A 19796-nucleotide genomic window follows, 5' to 3' on the forward strand; every position below is an offset into this window, starting at 1 on the left:
TGGTTTTGTCAATTTTCTTGCCACTACTAGTCTTATCTTGTTTCGGCGGCATCGTGGGATGAAGCGGCCTGGACCGACCTTACACGTACGCTTATGTGAGACAGGTTCCACCGACTGACATGCACTAGTTGCATAAGGTGGCTAGCGGGTGTCTGTCTCTCCCACTTTAGTCGGATCGGATTCAATGAAAAGGGTCCTTATGAAGGGTAAATAGAAATTGGCATATCACATTGTGGTTTTGGCGTAGGTAAGAAACGTTCTTGCTAGAAACCTATAGCAGCCACGTAAAAACATGCAACAACAATTAGAGGACGTCTAACTTGTTTTTGCAGCATATGCCTTGTGATGTGATATGGCCAAAAGGATGTGATGAATGAAATATATGTGATGTATGAGATTGATCATGTTCTTGTAATAGGAATCACGACTTGCATGTCAATGAGTATGACAACCGGCAGGAGCCATAGGAGTTGTATTTATTTTTTGTATGACTTGCGTGTCATTGAATAACGCCATGTAATTACTTTACTTTATTGCTAAACACGTTAGCCATAGAAGTAGAAGTAATCGTTGGCGTGACAACTTCATGAAGACATGATGATGGAGATCACGATGATGGAGATCATGGTGTCATGCCGGTGACGATGATGATCATGGCGCCCCGAAGATGGAGATCAAAAGGAGAAAAATGATATTGGCCATATCATGTCACTATTTGATTGCATGTGATGTTTATCATGTTTTGCTTCTTATTTGCTTAGTACGACGGTAGTAAATAAGATGATCCCTCATAATAATTTCAAGAAAGTGTTCCCCCTAACTGTGCGCCGTTGCGAAAGTTCATTGTCTCGAAGCACCACGTGATGATTGGGTGTGGTAGATTCTAATGTTCACATACAACGGGTGTAAGCCAGATTTACACATGCAAAACACTTAGGTTGACTTGACGAGCCTAGCATGTACAAACATGGCCTCGGAACACAAGAGACCGAAAGGTTGAACATGAGTCGTATAGAAGATACGATCAACATGAAGATGTTCACCGATGATGACTAGTCCGTCTCACGTGATGATCGGACACGGCCTAGTTGACTCGGATCATGGATCACTTAGATGACTAGAGGGATGTCTATCTGAGTGGGAGTTCATTATATAATTTGATTAGATGAACTTAATTATCATGAACTTAGTCTAAAATCTTTGCAATATGTCTTGTAGATCAAATGGCCCATGCTAATGTTGCCCTCAAATTCAACGCGTTCCTAGAGAAAACCAAGCTGAAAGACGATGGCAACAACTATATAGACTGGGTCCGGAACTTGAGGATCATCCTCATAGCTGCCAAGAAAGAATATGTCCTAGATGCACCGCTAGGTGAAGCACCCGTTTTCCCAACAACTCAAGACGTTATGAACGCCTGGCAGTCACGTAGTGATGATTACTCCATGGTTCAGTGCGGCATGCTTTACAGCTTAGAACCGGGGCTCCAAAAGCGTTTTGAGCAGCACGGAGCATATGAGATGTTCCAAGAGCTGAAAATGGTTTTCCAAGCTCACGCCCGGGTTGAGAGATATGAAGTCTCCGACAAATTCTACAGTTGTAAGATGGAGGAGAATGGTTCTGTCAGCGAGCACATACTCAAAATGTCTGGGTTGCACAACCGCTTATCTCAACTGGGAGTTAATCTCCCGAATGACGCGGTGGTCGACAGAATCCTCCCATCGCTCCCACCTAGCTACCAGAGCTTTGTGATGAACTTCAATATGCAGGGGATGGTTAAAACCATTCCTGAGGTATATTCAATGCTGAAATCAGCGGAGGTGGATATCAAAAAGGAACATCAAGTGTTGATGGTCAATAAAACCACTAGTTTCAGCAAGGGTAAGAAGAACTTTAAGAATGACGGCAAGGGAGTTGCCGCGCCCGGTAAGACAGTTGCCGGGAAGAAGCCAAAGCATGGACCCAAACCTGAGACTGAGTGCTTTATTGCAAGGGAAGCGGACACTGGAAGCGGAACTGCCCCAAGTACTTAGCGGACAAGAAGGCCGGCAACACCAAAGGTATATGTGATATACATGTAATTGATGTGTACCTTACCAGTACTCATAGTAGCTCCTGGGTATTTGATACCGGTGCGGTTGCTCATATTTGTAACTCAAAACAGGAGTTGCGGAATAAGCGGAGACTGGCGAAGGACGAGGTGGCGATGCGCGTCGGGAATGGTTCCAAGGTCGATGTGATCGCCGTCGGCACGCTACCTCTACATTTACCTATGGGATTAGTTTTAAACCTCAATAATTGTTATTTAGTGCCAGCTTTGAGCATGAACATTGTATCTGGATCTCGTTTAATATAAGATGGCTACTCATTTAAATCCGAGAAAAATGGTTGTTCTATTTATATGAGAGATATGTTTTATGGTCATGCCCCGCTGGTCAATGGTTTATTCCTAATGAATCTCAAACGTGATGTTACACATACTCATGGTGTGAATACCAAAAGATGTAAGGTTGATAACGATAGTCCCACATACTTGTGGCACTGCCGCCTTGGTCACATTGGTGTCAAACGCATGAAGAAGCTCCATGCTGATGGACTTTTGGAGTCTCTTGATTACGAATCATTTGACACATGCGAACCATGCCTCATGGGCAAAATGACCAAGACTCCGTTCTCCGGTACAATGGAGCGAGCAACCAACTTATTGGAAATCATACATACTGATGTGTGCGGTCCAATGAGCGTTGAGGCTCGCGGAGGCTATCGTTATGTTCTCACTCTCACTGATGACTTGAGTAGATATGGGTATGTCTACTTGATGAAACACAAGTCTGAGACCTTTGAAAAGTTCAAGGAATTTCAGAGTGAGGTAGAGAATCAACATGACCGAAAGATAAAGTTCTTACGATCAGATTGTGTGGGAGAATATTTAAGTCACGAATTTGGTACGCACTTCAGGAAATGTGGAATCGTTTCACAACTCACGCCACCTAGAACACCTCAGCGTAACGGTGTGTCTGAACGTCGTAATTGCACTCTATTGGATATGATGCGATCTATGATGTCACTCATCGATTTACCGCTATCATTTTGGGGATACGCTCTAGAGACAGCTACATTCACTTTAAATAGGGCACCGTCTAAATCCGTTGAGACGACACCGTATGAATTATGCTTTGGGAAGAAACCTAAGCTGTCGTTTCTAAAAGTTTGGGGATGCGATGCTTATGTCAAGAAACTTCAACCTGAAAAGCTCGAACCCAAGTCGGAAAAAAGCGTCTTCATAGGATACCCTAAGGAAACCATTGGGTATACCTTCTACCTCAGATCCGAAGGCAAGATCTTTGTTGCTAAGAACGGGTCCTTTCTGGAGAAAGAGTTTCTCTCAAGAGAAGTAAGTGGGAGGAAAGTAGAACTCGATGAAGTACTACCTCTTGAACCGGAAAGTAGCGCAGCTCAGGAAGATGTTCATGTGGTGCCTGCACCGAGTAGAGAGGAAGATAATGATGATGATCAAGGTACTTCGGATCAAGTTGCTACTGAACTTCGAAGGTCCACAAGGACACGTTCCACACCAGAATGGTATGGCAACCCTGTCCTGGAAATCATGTTGTTAGACAACGGTGAACCTTCGAACTATGAAGAAGCGATGGCGGGCCCAGATTCCATCAAATGGCTTGAAGTCATGCAATCCGAGATAGGATCCATGTATGAAAACAAAGTATGGACTTTGACAGACTTGCCCGATGATCGGCGAGCGATAGAAAATAAATGGATCTTTAAGAAGAAGATGGACGCGGATGGTAATGTTACCATCTATAAGGCTCGACTTGTCGCTAAGGGTTATCAATAAGTTCAAGGGGTTTACTATGATGAGACCTTCTCACCCGTAGCGAAGCTTAAGTCCGTCCGAATCATGTTAGCAATTGCCGCATTCTACAATTATGAGATATGGCAAATGGACGTCAAAACGGCATTCCTTAATGGTGTCAGGACCCCGACTCGATGCCACATCGATCTAGCATGTAATACCTCATATCACTTTGCGGCCTCACGCACGGTATTCCCACGGGTGTCGTCTTACCTTTGCCTGGGACCGTTTGCGCCTTTTGGCACACGTATATGATAGTGTCGCTAGCATCCATATGGTAAGGAGCCCGGGCTGACATGGCTAGTCGTAAACCCAAAGTGGCACAGACTTACAGGGACAGGCATCCATGACCCAGCATCAAACATGTCGGTCATCAGCAAGTGAATCCGGGCTGTAGCACTGGGCTAGCAGGACTCTGGTAAACAAGGCTGTAGCGGCTAACAAGACTCCGGTATCCATCGCGTGACATTTCCCCGAAGGGACAGACACAAGAACGAAGAAGGACACATGCCGGCCAGCCTAAGTGTTCCGGAGCAGTAGCAAGATACCAAGGCTCAGTGGAGACACTAGGAGACATTTCCCGGTAAGAGAGGCTACTAAGAATAAACAACTAGATAGTCAGATCCCACACATACCAAGCATTTCAATCATACACACAATATGCTCGATGTGTGCAAATACAACAAGGCATCACAACATGAATCTACAACACAAGTACTGTATTTAAAGGCTCAGGGAGCCATGCATATCATACACACAAGTACGGGTCACACGACCCAGCATTCAAGTCATACAGACATACAAGCCAACAGAGGAAGTAACTTGTCTGAGTACAGACAACTAGTAAAATAAAAGAGGCTTGGGAAAGCCTGGCTATACTATGTGGTCCTTCACAAGCTCAGGATCACCACCTGGGCCTCAGTCTACTCATCGATGTCAATGTCTACGAAGAACCCATCAGAAGGGGTTGCAGCGTCTTCTGAAAAATGTAAATTAAAGCAACATGAGTACAAAGGTACTCAGCAAGACTTACATCAGATCCTACATACATGCACATTATCAAGAAGGGTTGGTGGGGTTATTGCAGCAAGCCAGCTTTGACTCTTGCCTAAGCTATCCTACGAGACACCAACTTGAAATGGTTTTGCGCACACGAGTCCACTACACACCACTTCAATACTCCACCGAGGATCCACCTCCGTCATCCTACGGAAGAGCCATCCTCGGCACTCACGCTTATCTTGAGATTTTTAGTAGTATCCATTTACTTGTCTATGAACTGTATAGGCAACCAAGTAGTCCTTTATCGCGGACGCGGCTATTCGAATAGATCATGTTAACCCTGCAGGGGTGTACTTCTTCATACATGTTTCCACCACTTAGCGTCTGCACACGACATGTGCTCGGCAGACTTCAAGCGAAAGCCGACGTGGGTGTAGACCACGACCTACCTAAACACCTAAGTCTCTAGTCCAGGTTTATCGCCTATTCAGGTTCCATCCGCAGGGAATCCGGCCAGGGTTCCACATACGGCCCCGAACAATGTGTACAGGGTTCCGAGACACCTAACGGGTGCCCGGTATTCCCGGCCATGTACCTACCGCATCACAGCCCACCCCGCGGGTCAGCGCTGCCCACGGCCTCCAGTAAGCTACAAACACCAGAAACTACTTGCAACTCCTGGACAGAGGACTAGGGTGAATAAGAAGTCGAGCGGGGTCATATTTCAGGGCCCAATGCATGGTAGTAGCTGAATCTTAAATCACACATACAGATCTCAGTGCTTAAGGTCGGCTTCAATGAAACAACCCACCATGTACTCCTACATGGCCTTTCATCGATACCTTTACCAAATCGTGTTCACCACATCACTCTCATTACCGGCATGATCATTTCACTCTAGCCCATCACCCAGATGAACCAGACCTGACACGACTCTAAGCATAGCAGGCATAGCAAGGTAGGAACAACACATACATATGGCTCAATTAACTCCTACACATGCTAGTGGGTTTCATCTAGTTATTGTGGCAATGACAGGTCATGCAGAGGAAATGGGTTCAACTACCGTAGCACACAGCAGTTTGAAATGCGTTGTCTTAATGCAGTAAAAGAGAGCAGAAGCGAGAACATGGGATTGTATCGATATGATCAAATGGTTGGTTGCTTGCCTGAAGGGTCGATGCACTGATATTGTTCTTTGTTAGGGTAATTGTGGTACTCCTCGGAGGCAGAACCTGCCGCAAAGAGCACCGATACACAAACATCACCAAACAATATGCAACAATATGATGCATGCATGAGACATGGCAAAATGAGTGTATTGGGCTAATGCAACTAAGACCAGATGGGTTTGAACCATTTTGAATCAAAGATTCAAGTTTCAAACTCATAAATGACCCTTTTAAGTGCTTTATCTTGTTCTGCACTAAACATCAGGTTAGCTTGCTTAAACATGCATGAAACCAGTACAGATGGATAGATTGGATTTTTCTGATCATTTTTCATATATAAAACTTTGCATTTGGAGTTACAGATTAATTTCTATGATTTTTTAAAGTTTGTGGTATTTACTGGAATTTCCTATGTAATAATAATTCCAGTAAATAAATTACTGCGTCAGCATTACGTCAAGATGACGTCAACGGTCAATGGAATAGTCCAGGTCAACCCTGACTAGTGGGTCCCGTGTGTCAGTGTAATTAATTTAACTAAATATTAACTAAAACTAATCCTGATTAGTTAACAGGGCTGGGCCCCACCTGTCATTGACCCAGGGGGTCAAACTGGGCCCACCCGTGGTCAAACGAGGGGTCAGCGGGGTCAACTCACCGGCGTTTAGCCGCCGGCGAGGCCGGACGCGGCGGCGAGAGTGGTTTTGTGCATTCCGGCGACCAAAAGAGCCGCGGAGGGCATCTACGTGTAGCTGGGAGCAAGCCGCAGCTCTTGGTGGTGTTGGTTGAGCTCGGGGTGGCCGGAAACGGCGCTGGTGACGACTTTGGTGGTCACCGGAGTTCGGGTGATGATGAACCTGAAGCTACGGGGCACGGCGAGGCTCGTGGTGAGGTGCTACGGGTTCCTGCGTGTGCGGTGAGTGTGTTGGACATGGTGGTGTGGCCAGTGGGTGGCTGGAGTCACGTCGGCGACGAGCTCCGCGGCGGTGCATGCGGGTGAGCTTCGTGCAGTCACTACGGGGCTCGAGAGCGAAAAAGGAAAGGGGGGAGAGGTAGCTGGGCTCACGGCGATCTCGAGGAAGCAGACGGCGCGGTCGGGGACGAGCTGGTGCGGCGGCGACGACAAAGGGGATCTCCGGCGATGGCGGAGTCGGGCGAGGTCGGTGTAGAGGCCTCGGGGAAAGTGAGCACTCGGGGCTCGGCTAGCTCGAAGAAGAGGACGGCGGCGAAGCTCCTGGACACGACGGCACGGTGCAAGAACGACGGAGAGCGCGACTACGGCGACGGTGCGGCTGCGGTGGCGTCGGCCATGGCGTGGGAGAGCGAGGGAGAGAGGCAGGTGAGCGAGTGAGGTGTCCAGGGGGTTCAGGGCACGATGTGGAGCTCATCCAGGCCAGCAGAGAGGCGAGGGGAGGAAGCAGGGCGGCGGGCAGCTGCGTGGCGCACGCTGGTGCCGCCGTCGAGCACCTGCCTGCCTGCGTGGCGAAGGCAAGCAACTCGCTAGAGCGGCTGCTGGGCTGGGCCAGCTAGGTGGGCTGGCTGGTGGGCTGCCAGGTTAGTTCCCTCTCTCTCTTTTTATTTATCTTTTTTTATTTATTCTGTAGCTTTGTGGACTTTCTAAAAATACCTAGACAACTCCAAAAATCACCAAACTGCTCATGGCCACTAACTGGAATATATCCAGCATGGAACATTTTAGTTTGGGATTATTTGAACATTTAAAATAATTTATATAATTTAAATGCCCAAACTCAAATACTTATGATTTAATTCAAAAACCTTAGGATGACCTAGAAAATTGAGCACCACTTTTGGCAGAGGTTCTGAACCAAGACAAAAATGATGGACATTTTAGAAGGGCATTTCAGGTTCATTGAAAAATATTTTTAGTAAACCCTAGTTGGTTTCAGAGGGGGCTGGGGGTTCTGTCATCCCCATTTCAAGTTTCTGTTGAGAAAAATAGACATGATGCAACACTCTAATGCATGAACTAGCTAGGGTGTGACAACTCACCCCGCTCAAAAGAATCTCGTCCCGAGATTTAGGTTCCTCCGGAAAGAAGGCGGGGTACTCAAGTCGAAGATGATCCTCCCTTTCCCAAGTTGCTTCCTTCTCAGAATGGTGCGACCATTGAACCTTGAGAAACTTGATATTATGACGTCGAGTGGTACGCTCGGCTTGATCGAGGATACGAACGGGGTACTCTCGATACGTGAGATTATCTTGAAGATCAAGCGTTTCATGGTCCACTCCACGGATAGGATCCGAGAAGCAACGCCTGAGTTGAGAAACGTGAAAGACGTCGTGGACTCTGGAGAGATGCGGAGGTAGTTCCAATTGGTAGGCAACTTCTCCTCGTTTAGCGAGAATGCGAAAGGGTCCAATGTAGCGAGGAGCTAATTTGCCTTTGATACCGAAACGATGGGTTCCCTTCAGAGGAGTAACCCGAAGGTAAGCCTTCTCGTCAACCTCAAAAGTCATAGCCTTATGTTTTCGGTCATATTGACTCTTTTGACGAGATTGGGCTGTTTTCAACTTTTCACGAACAATGCGAACTTGCTCTTCTGCTTCCTGGATCATGTCCGGGCCAAAGAATTGTCTTTCCCCGGTTTCTGACCAGTTAAGAGGCGTTCGACACCTTCGTCCATAGAGAACTTCAAAAGGGGCTTTACCCAAGCTAGATTGATAGCTGTTGTTATAAGCAAATTCGCCAAATGGAAGGCATTTCTCCCAATCCATTCCGAATGAGATAACAGAAGCTCGGAGCATGTCTTCTAGAATCTGGTTGACACGTTCTACTTGACCACTTGATTGAGGGTGAAAAGCAGTGCTAAAGGAAAGGCGGGTTCCCATAGCATTTTGGAAACTTTCCCAAAATCGAGAGGTGAAGAGACTTCCTCGATCCGAGTTAATTTCCAGTGGAACACCATGGAGGGATACTATTCGGGAGATGTACAAGTCTGCTAGTTGACTAGCGGTTATACTCTCGCGAACAGGCAAGAAATGGGCTACTTTGGAAAGACGATCGACAACGACGAAGATAGCATTATTCCCTCTCTTGGTCCTGGGAAAACCGGTGATGAAATCCATACCAATTTTATCCCATTTCCATTCAGGAATAGCTAAAGGTTGAAGGGTGCCAGCAGGCCGTTGATGCTCTGCTTTTACACGACGACAGACGTCACAACTAGCAACAAACTGAGCAATGTCTCTCTTCGTCCTAGTCCACCAGAACCTCTGGCGTAGGTCCTGATACATCTTGGTACTACCGGGATGAATGGTGAGAGGAGATTCATGAGCCTCCTTAAGGATCAACTGCCATAGATGCTCGTTCTTGGGAACCACTAAACGGTTCTCAAAGTACACAACACCACGATCATTTGTGGAGAAACATCTAGCACCTCCGCTAGCAATGTTCTCCTTGATTCTAGATATTCCTTTATCTCGCTTTTGGGCAGCGATAATTTGATCCGTAAGAGTAGGTTTCGCCACCAAGGTGGAAAGAAATCCTTGAGGAACGATGTGAAGATTAAGCTTCCAAAATTCCTCATGGAGGAGCGGTTGACTTTGTTGTAACATCAGATTGTTACAATAGGATTTACGACTTAGTGCATCATCCATGACATTGGCTTTTCCAGGGGTGTAAGTTATCCCTAAGTCGAAATCCATGATCAACTCAACCCAACATCTTCGCCTGAGTTTCAAATCCGGTTGGGTGAATATGTATTTCAGACTTTGGTGATTAGTGAAGATTTCACAACGATTACCGAGGAGGTAATGTCGCCAGGTTTTGAGTGCATAGACTACAGCTGCAAGCTCTAGATCATGAGTAGGATAGTTCTCCTCATGTGGGTGCAATTGTCGTGAAGCATAAGCAATTACGTGACAATCTTGCATAAGAATGCAACCTAGTCCTTGTCGCGAGGCGTCGCAATAGATAACAAAGTCCTTAGGGAAATCTGGTGGTACCAGTACGGGAGCAGATGTCAGGCGTCTTTTCAGTTCCTGAAAGCTGTGCTCACATTGTGGAGTCCACTCGAACTTGTTGTCTTTATTGAGGAGTTCAGTTAGAGGTTTGGCAACCTTGGAGAAGTTCTCGACAAAGCAGCGACAATAGCTCGCTAAGCCAAGGAAACTCTGAACTTGCTTGACCGATTCAGGTGGAGTCCAGTTAAGGACGGCTTGAACTCGCTCGGGGTTGACAGCAATACCCTTACCAGAAATTACATGTCCTAGATAGGTCACTTCTGGTAACCAAAATTTGCATTTAGAGAACTTGGCATAAAGGCGATGCTCTCGAAGTTTCATCAACACTAGCCTTAGATGCTCGGCATGTTCTTCTTCGTTCTTGGAGTAGATGAGTATATCATCGAGGTAAACCACGACGAATTTATCCAAATACTCCATGAAGATTGAGTTCATTAAGCGAGAGAAAGTGGCTGGAGTGTTGGTTAAACCGAAGGACATGACGGTGTACTCGTATTGGCCATAACGAGTAACAAAGGCCGTTTTAGGAATGTCCCCGTTCCTGATTTTGATTTGATGGTAGCCCAACCTCAAATCCATTTTGGAGAAGATTGAGGATCCAGCGAGCTGATCATACAGGTCGTTGATCCTGGGGAGCGGATACTTGTTCTTGATCGTGACCAGGTTAACTGGTCGATAATCTAAAACCATCCGATCTGTACCATCCTTCTTCTTGACGAAGAGGACGGGAAAAGCCCATGGAGACGAACTAGGATGGATGAAACCCTTTTTCAAGGACTCATCGAGTTGTTTCTTAAGCTCGGCTAGTTCTAGTGGTGCCATTTTATAGGGTCTTCTAGAAATTGGGACAGTTCCTAGAATAAGATCTATTACGAACTCGACATCTCTGTCAGGTGGAACACCTGGCAATTCTTCTAGAAAGACATCCGGAAAGTCACGGACTACTGGAACGTCTCCGAGGTCTGGCAAAGGACTGGCGTTAAGAGAAAATAGTTGTCGCTTGGCTACTCGGGTCAAGACATTGACTATCTTTCCCGAAGGATGGGTGAGTTGAACAGTCCTAGAGAAGCAATCAATCTTGGCATGATGGGCTAACATCCAATCCATACCCAAGATGATATTAATATTCGAAGATTTGAGAGCTATCAAAGATGCGAGAAAAACAAGTCTGTCGACTTGAATTTCATTTCCATGGCTTACTCTAGAGGTTTGCCATCTAGAACCAGGAGTAGAAATTTCCATAGTGGACGGCATGTCACAGAATGCGGTGTTATGCAAACGAGCATAATTTTCGGATATGAAAGAATGAGATGCTCCAGTATCAAAAAGAACAAATGCCGGGTGGCAATTAACAAGGAGCGTACCGAGAACGACGTTGGATCCTCTTGAGCTTCTTCAGCAGAGATACAGTTGACATGGCCACGAGCAGCAGTGGCTGGCTTGGCGTAGAACGCTTTCCCTCTTGGCTTGCCACAGCCAACAGCTTTTCCAGATTGGTTGGGGTTAGTCTGGGGACACTCGCGCAGGTAGTGGCCCGATTCCCCACACTTGAAGCATGTCACGGAGCTGGTGCATGGAGGAGCATTGTTGGTTGGACCACCATATGGCTTGGCTGGTGCAAACTGTTGAGCTGGACGAGGCGCCTGATAGGATGGCCTCGGTGTGAACCTGGGTGGCAGGGCAGTGTTAGGCACCCACACCCGGCGCTTCTGAGGACCAGCACCGGATGAGGAACCCATGTCACGGCCATGCTTGCGTGTTGCTTCATAATCAGTCTGACCAGACTCAGCACTGATGGCTTTGTTAACAAGCTTCTGAAAAGATGTGCACTCATGCAGACGGAGGTCACGGCGAAGCTCAGGGCTAAGTCCCTTGCGGAACCTTGCTTGCTTCTTGGCATCAATGGAAACTTCCTCAGTTGCATACCGTGCTAGGTTACCGAACTCCCTGCTGTATGCATCCATAGAGAGTCGGCCTTGAGTGAAACTGCAGAACTCCTCACGTTTACGGTCCATAAGACCCTCCGGAATGTGATGTTCATGGAAAGCCTCGCTGAATTCAGCCCAAGTTGTGACTTGGCCCACTGGGCGCATGGCTCCATAGTTCTCCCACCAGAGATTGGCGGGGCCTTCAAGATGATATGCAGCAAATGTGACCTTGTCAGCCTTAGCTACGAGTGCAGAGCGTAGCTTGTGAGTAATACTGCGAAGCCAGTCATCAACGTCGAGGGGCTCGACAGAGTGGTGGAAAGTGGGTGGATGTAACTTGATGAAATCACTGAGTGACACCAAGTTATCCCTCTGATGGTGTGCCGTGTTTTGCTCGATGCACTCCAACAAACGGTTGGTCTCCCGCTTGTTTCTCTCGGCCTCCAGCATAACCTCGGCCAGAGAAGGAGGGTGAGGCAGGTTTGTTTCCCCAACTCTGCTGCCTTCGGTCTGCTCTGGGGGAGCAGGGTTGGTGCGGGTGTTAACCATCCTAGGAAAACAAGACAATGGTTTAGTCCAGGATGGTAGGATTCTGGCATAGAAATGTAGAATGTAATGGATAACTTGGAATGTAAGATGATCATCCGTATGACATGGTAGATACAGAAACTGCTTCTTTTATTCCATCGTCATACACACCATACAAGGTTTAGTACAAAACCAACAAAGTACTACTACGGTGAAAAGAGGATTACATCTCATCGGAGGCATTCCAAGCTCCTATACATTATTTTTCTACACCTCCGGAAGGCGGTACAAGCTAAGTCATATCCCACGAGTCATGCAGGACGGTGGACGATACAACTAGTACGATACTAGTGATACTACTACTAACTCAGACAGCTCCATAGTAGTCTTCATAGAAGTCACCTCCATAGCCTGGAAGCTCAACGTGATCATCCGGAAACAGTCGGTCCCGTGGAGCTTGTGGACCATAGGGGCTAGGATGAGGTCTTGGACCAACAAACGGTGGCCTGCGGGGACCACGAGGTGGGGTGATGCCTCCTACATCACACCAATCCATCATGTCTGGCAGAGCAGATCTCACAGGATAGAGATCTCGCATATCCATATATCCAGCTTGCACAGCCGGTGCAAACCGAGTCAAAGTGGCCCAATGATCAGCACGGGTATTGAAAATCTCTAGTCTCAAGGCCCGATTTTCACGGTCCTTGTCTTCAAGCAACTGTGCAGTGGTGCGGGTTAGTGAGTCCTCCTGAGTGGAGTCAGCATAGATAGCCTGGAGATACCCTTGTGCTCCCAGGAGTGAAGCTGGCATATACCGGAAGTCGGAGTCCCGAAATAGGCCAGTCCTGACTCGCATGATGGTCATCATAGAGTAGGCAGCATCCTGCACAGCCATCTCAATAGTAACCCCGAGTCCATAGGAGCAGTGGAGGGGCTCGGTAGATCCAGGATAAGATGGAAATATCCTGACAGTGCAAAAATATTGACTTTGATTAAAGTCTCGGAATTGCTCTTCGACCGTGTACTCAGGATACCAATGGTACCCTGCCTCAGTCATTACCCTGACCAACATGGCAGTATGGCCGGGTACATCTAGACATCGAGTCAAACGAACCACTTGATTCTGATGACGGGAAGCCATCTGGAACATGATAAACACAAAACATTAAGATTCCTGGCAGAAATTGGACATCATAACTGTTGTAAATGCTCAAAAGGATTTTGAGGCATTTTGCAAAGAATTGCATAGACACTCAACAACATCATATCAAGGTTCTGGGTCCATCTTAGCAACATAATGGGGTAGTAGAACTGAACTAGGCTTGTATCCATCAACCTATAAGGTACTACTGATTAGTAACATGTGAACCTGATAGAGAGGGGAGATCCTAATTCCTTAACCCCCGGTGGAAGAATAGACTGACTCAGATCAGAATTTCATGAGATAGAGAAGTAAAAAGAGCCTTACGTTCCATCCCACAATCAATTCCCCTACATATAACTAAAGCATTTCTAGACTCAACATCGACCAGTTTGGCTTGGAGAACCTACAGGCAGTCCGGCTCTGATGCCAACGCTGTCAGGACCCCGACTCGATGCCACATCGATCTAGCATGTAATACCTCATATCACTTTGCGGCCTCACGCACGGTATTCCCACGGGTGTCGTCTTACCTTTGCATGGGACCGTCTGCGCCTTTTGGCACACGTATATGATAGTGTCGCTAGCATCCATATGGTAAGGAGCCCGGGCTGACATGGCTAGTCGTAAACCCAAAGTGGCACAGACTTATAGGGACAGGCATCCATGACCCAGCATCGAACGTGTCGGTCATTAGCAAGTGAATCCGGGCTGTAGCACTGGGCTAGCAGGACTCCGATAAACCGGGCTGTAGCGGCTAATAGGACTCCGGTATCCATCGTGTGACATTTCCCCGAAGGGACAGACACAGGAACGAAGAAGGACACATGCCGGCCAGCCTAAGTGTTCCGGAGCAGTAGCAAGCTACCAAGGCTCAGTGGAGACACTAGGAGACATTTCCCGGTAAGAGAGGCTACTAAGAATAAACAACTAGATAGTCAGATCCCACACATACCAAGCATTTCAATCATACACATAATATGCTCGATATGTGCAAATACAACAAGGCATCTCAACATGACTCTACAACACAAGTACTTTATTTAAAGGCTCAGGGAGCCATGCATATCATACACACAAGTACGGGTCACACGACCCAGCATTCAAGTCATATAGACATACAAGCCAACAGCGGAAATAACTTGTCTGAGTACAAACAACTAGTAAAATAAAAGAGGCTTGGGAAAGCCTGGCTATACTACATGGTCCTTCACAAGCTCAGGATCACCACCTGGGCCTCAGTCTACTCATCGATGTCAACGTCTATGAAGAACCCATCAGAAGGGGTTGCAGCGTCTTCTGAAAAATGTAAATTAAAGCAACATGAGTACAAAGGTACTCAGCAAGACTTACATCAGATCCTACATACATGCACATTATCAAGAAGGGTTGGTGGGGTTATTGCAGCAAGCCAGCTTTGACTCTTGGCTAAGCTATCCTACGAGACACCAACTTGAAATGGTTTTGCGCACACGAGTCCACTACAGACCACTTCAATACTCCACCGAGGATCCACCTCCGTCATCCTACGGAAGAGCCATCCTCGGCACTCACGCTTATCTTGAGATTTTTAGTAGTATCCATTTACTTGTCTATGAACTGTATAGGCAACCAAGTAGTCCTTTATCGTGATCGTGTTAACCCTGCAGGGGTGTACTTCTTCATACATGTTTCCACCACTTAGCGTCTGCACACGACATGTGCTCGGCAGACTTCAAGCGAAAGCTGACGTGGGTGTAGACCACGACCTACCTAAACACCTAAGTCTCTAGTCCAGGTTTATCGCCTATTTAGGTTCCATCCGCAGGGAGTCCGGCCGGGGTTCCACATACGGCCCCGAACGATGTGTACAGGGTTCCGAGACACCTAACAGGTGCCCGGTATTCCCGGACACGTACCTACCGCATCACAGCCCACCCCGCGGGTCAGCGCTGCCCACGGCCTCCAGTAAGCTACAAACACCAGAAACTACTTGCAACTCCTGGACAGAGGACTAGGGTGAATAAGAAGTCGAGCGGGGTCATATTTCAGGGCCCAATGCATGGTAGTAGCTGAATCTTAAATCACACATACAGATCTCAGTGCTTAAGGTCGGCTTCAATGAAACAACCCACCATGTACTCCTACATGGCCTTTCATCGATACCTTTACCAAATCATGTTCACCACATCACTCTCATTACCGGCATGATCATTTCACTCTAGCCCATCACCCAGATGAACCAGACCTGACACGACTCTAAGCATAGCAGGCATAGCAAGGTAGGAACAACACATACATATGGCTCAATTAACTCCTACACATGCTAGTGGGTTTCATCTAGTTACTGTGGCAATGACAGGTCATGCAGAGGAAATGGGTTCAACTATTGTAGCACACAGCAGTTTGAAATGCGTTGTCTTAATGTAGTAAAAGAGAGCAGAAGCGAGAACATGGGATTGTATCGATATGATCAAATGGTTGGTTGCTTGCCTGAAGGGTCGATGCACTGATATTGTTCTTTGTTAGGGTAATCGTGGTACTCCTCGGAGGCAGAACCTGCCGCAAAGAGCACCGATACACAAACATCACCAAACAATATGCAACAATATGATGCATGCATGAGACATGGCAAAATGAGTGTATTGGGCTAATGCAACTAAGACCAGATGGGTTTGAACCATTTTGAATCAAAGATTCAAGTTTCAAACTCATAAATGACCCTTTTAAGTGCTTTATCTTGTTCTGCACTAAACATCAGGTTAGCTTGCTTAAACATGCATGAAACCATTACAGATGGATAGATTGGATTTTTCTGATCATTTTTCATATATAAAACTTTGCATTTGGAGTTACAGATTAATTTCTATGATTTTTAAAGTTTGTGGTATTTACTAGAATTTCCTGTGTAATAATAATTCCAGTAAATAAATTACTGCGTCAGCATTACGTCAGGATGACGTCAACGGTCAACGGAACAGTCCAAGTCAACCCTGACTAGTGGGTCCTGTGTGTCAATGTAATTAGTTTAACTAAATATTAATTAAAACTAATCCTGATTAGTTAACAGGGCTGGGCCCCACCTGTCATTGACCCAGGGGGTCAAACTGGGCCCACCCGTGGTCAAACGAGGGGTCAGCAGGGTCAACTCACCGGCGTTTAGCCGCCGGCGAGGCCGAACGCGGCGGCGAGAGTGGTTTTGTGCATTCTGGCGACCAAAAGAGCCGCGGAGGGCATCTACGTGTAGCAGGGAGCAAGTCGCAGCTCTTGGTGGTGTTGGTTGAGCGCGGGGTGGCCAGAAATGGCGCCGGCGACGACTTTGGCAGTCGCCGGAGTTCGGGTGATGATGAACCCGAAGCTACGGGGCACGGCGAGGCTCGTGGTGAGGTGCTACGGGTTCCTGCGTGTGCGGTGAGTGTGTTGGACATGGTGGTGTGGCCAGTGGGTGGCCGGAGTCACGTCGGCGACGAGCTCCGTGGTAGTGCGTGCGGGTGAGCATCGTGCAGTCGCTACGGGGCTCGAGAGCGAAAAAGGAAAGGGGGGAGAGGTAGTTGGGCTCACGGCGATCTCGAGGAAGCAAACGGCATGGTCGGGGACGAGCTGGTGCGGCGGCGACGGCGAAGGGGATCTCCGGCGATGGCGGAGTCGGGCGAGGTCGGTGCAGAGGTCTCGGGGCAAGCGAGCGCTTGGGGCTCAGCTAGCTCGAAGAAGAGGAGGGCGGCGGAGCTCCTGGACACGACGGCACGACGCAAGAACGACGAAGAGCGCGACTACGGCGACGGTGCGGCTGCGATGGCGTCGGCCATGGCATGGGAGAGCGAGGGAGAGAGGCAGGTGAGCGAGTGAGGTGTCCAGGGGGTTCGGGGCACGACGTCGAGCTCATCCAGGCCAGCAGAGAGGCGAGGGGAGGAAGCAGGGCGGCGGGCAGCTGCGTGGCGCACGCTGGTGCCGCCGTTGAGCACTTGCGTGCCTGCCTGGCGAAGGCAAGCAGCTCGCTGGAGCGGCTGCTGGGCTGGGCCGGCTAGGTGGGCTGGCTGGTGGGCTGCCAGGTTAGTTCCCTCTCTCTCTTTTATTATCTTTTTTTATTTATTCTGTAGCTTTGTGGACTTTCTAAAAATACCTAGACAACTCCAAAAATCACCAAACTGCTCATGGCCACTAACTGGAATATATCCAGCATGGAACATTTTAGTTTGGGATTATTTGAGCATTTAAAATAATTTATATAATTTAAATGCCCAAACTCAAATACTTATGATTTAATTCAAAAACCTTAGGATGACCTAGAAAATTGAGCACCACTTTTGGCAGAGGTTCTGAACCAAGACAAAAATGATGGACATTTTAGAAGGGCATTTCACGTTCATTGAAAAATATTTTTAGTAAACCCTAGTTGGTTTCAGAGGGGGCTGGGGGTTCTGTCATCCCCATTTCAAGTTTCTGTTGAGAAAAATAGACATGATGCAACACTCTAATGCATGAACTAGCTAGGGTGTGACAAACGGCTTTCTTAAGGAAGAATTGTATATGATGCAGCCGGAAGGTTTTGTCGATCCTAAGAATGCTAACAAGGTATGCAAGCTCCATCGCTCCATCTATGGGCTGGTGCAAGCATCTCGGAGTTGGAACATTCGCTTTAATGAAATGATCAAAGCGTTTGGGTTTATATAGACTTATGGAGAAGCCTGCGTTTACAAGAAAGTGAGTGGGAGCTCTGTAGCATTTCTCATATTATATGTGGATGACATACTTTTGATGGGAAATGATATAAAACTCTTGGACAGCATTAAAGCCTACTTGAATAAGTGTTTTTCAATGAAGGACCTTGGAGAAGCTACTTACATATTAGGCATCAAGATCTATAGAGATAGATCGAGACGCCTCATAGGTCTTTCACAAAGCACATACCTTGATAAGATATTGAAGAAGTTCAATATGGATCAGTCCAAGAAGGGATTCTTGCCTGTGTTTCAAGGTGTGAAATTGAGCTCGGCTCAATGTCCGACCATGGCAGAAGATAGAGAAAAGATGAGTGCCGTCCCCTATGCCTCGGCCATAGGGTCTGTCATGTATGCCATGCTGTGTACCAGACCTAATGTAAACCTTGCCGTAAGTTTGGTAGGAAGGTACCAAAGTAATCCCGGCATGGAACACTGGACAGCGGTCAAGAATATCCTGAAGTACCTGAAAAGGACTAAGGATATGTTTCTCATATATGGAGGTGACGAAGAGCTTGTCGTAAAGGCTTACGTCGATGCTAGCTTCGACACAGATCTGGATGACTCTAAGTCCCAAACCGGATACATGTATATTTTGAATGGTGGGGCAGTAAGCTGGTGCAGTTGCAAGCAAAGCATCGTGGCGGGATCTACATGTGAAGCGGAGTACATGGCAGCCTCGGAGGCAGCACATGAAGCAATCTGGATGAAGGAGTTCATTATCGACCTAGGAGTTATTCCCAATGCCTCGGGGTCGATGACTCTCTTCTGTGACAACACTGGAGCCATTGCCCTTGCCAAGGAGCCCAGGTTTCACAAGAAGACCAGACACATCAAGCGTCGCTTCAACTCCATTCGTGAAAATTTTCAAGATGGAGACATAGATATTTGTAAAGTGCACACAAATCTGAATGTCGCAGATCCGTTGACTAAACCTCTTCCGCGAGCAAAACATGATCAACACCAGAACTCTATGGGTGTTCGATTCATCACAATGTAACTAGATTATTAACTCTAGTGCAAGTGGGAGACTGTTGGAAATATGCCCTAGAGGCAATAATAAAATGGTTGTTATTATATTTCCTTGTTCATGATAATTGTCTATTGTTCATGCTATAATTGTGTTATCCGGAAATCATAATACATGTGTGAATACATAGACCACAACATGTCCCTAGTAAGCCTCTAGTTGACTAGCTCGTTTATCAATGGATGGTTACGGTTTCCTGACCATGGACATTGGATGTCATTGATAACGGGATCACATCATTGGGATAATGATGTGATGGACAAGACCCAATCCTAAGCATAGCACAAGATCGTGTAGTTCGTTTGCTAGAGCTCTTCTAATGTCAAGTATCATTTCCTTAGACCATGAGATCATGTAACTCCCGGATACCGTAAGAGTACTTTGGGTGTACCAAACGTCACAACATAATTGGGTGGCTATAAAGGTATACTACAGGCATC

The sequence above is a fragment of the Triticum dicoccoides genome, chromosome 4B (genome assembly GCF_002162155.2).
Source record: "Triticum dicoccoides isolate Atlit2015 ecotype Zavitan chromosome 4B, WEW_v2.0, whole genome shotgun sequence".
Classification (NCBI taxonomy): Eukaryota; Viridiplantae; Streptophyta; class Magnoliopsida; order Poales; family Poaceae; genus Triticum; species Triticum dicoccoides.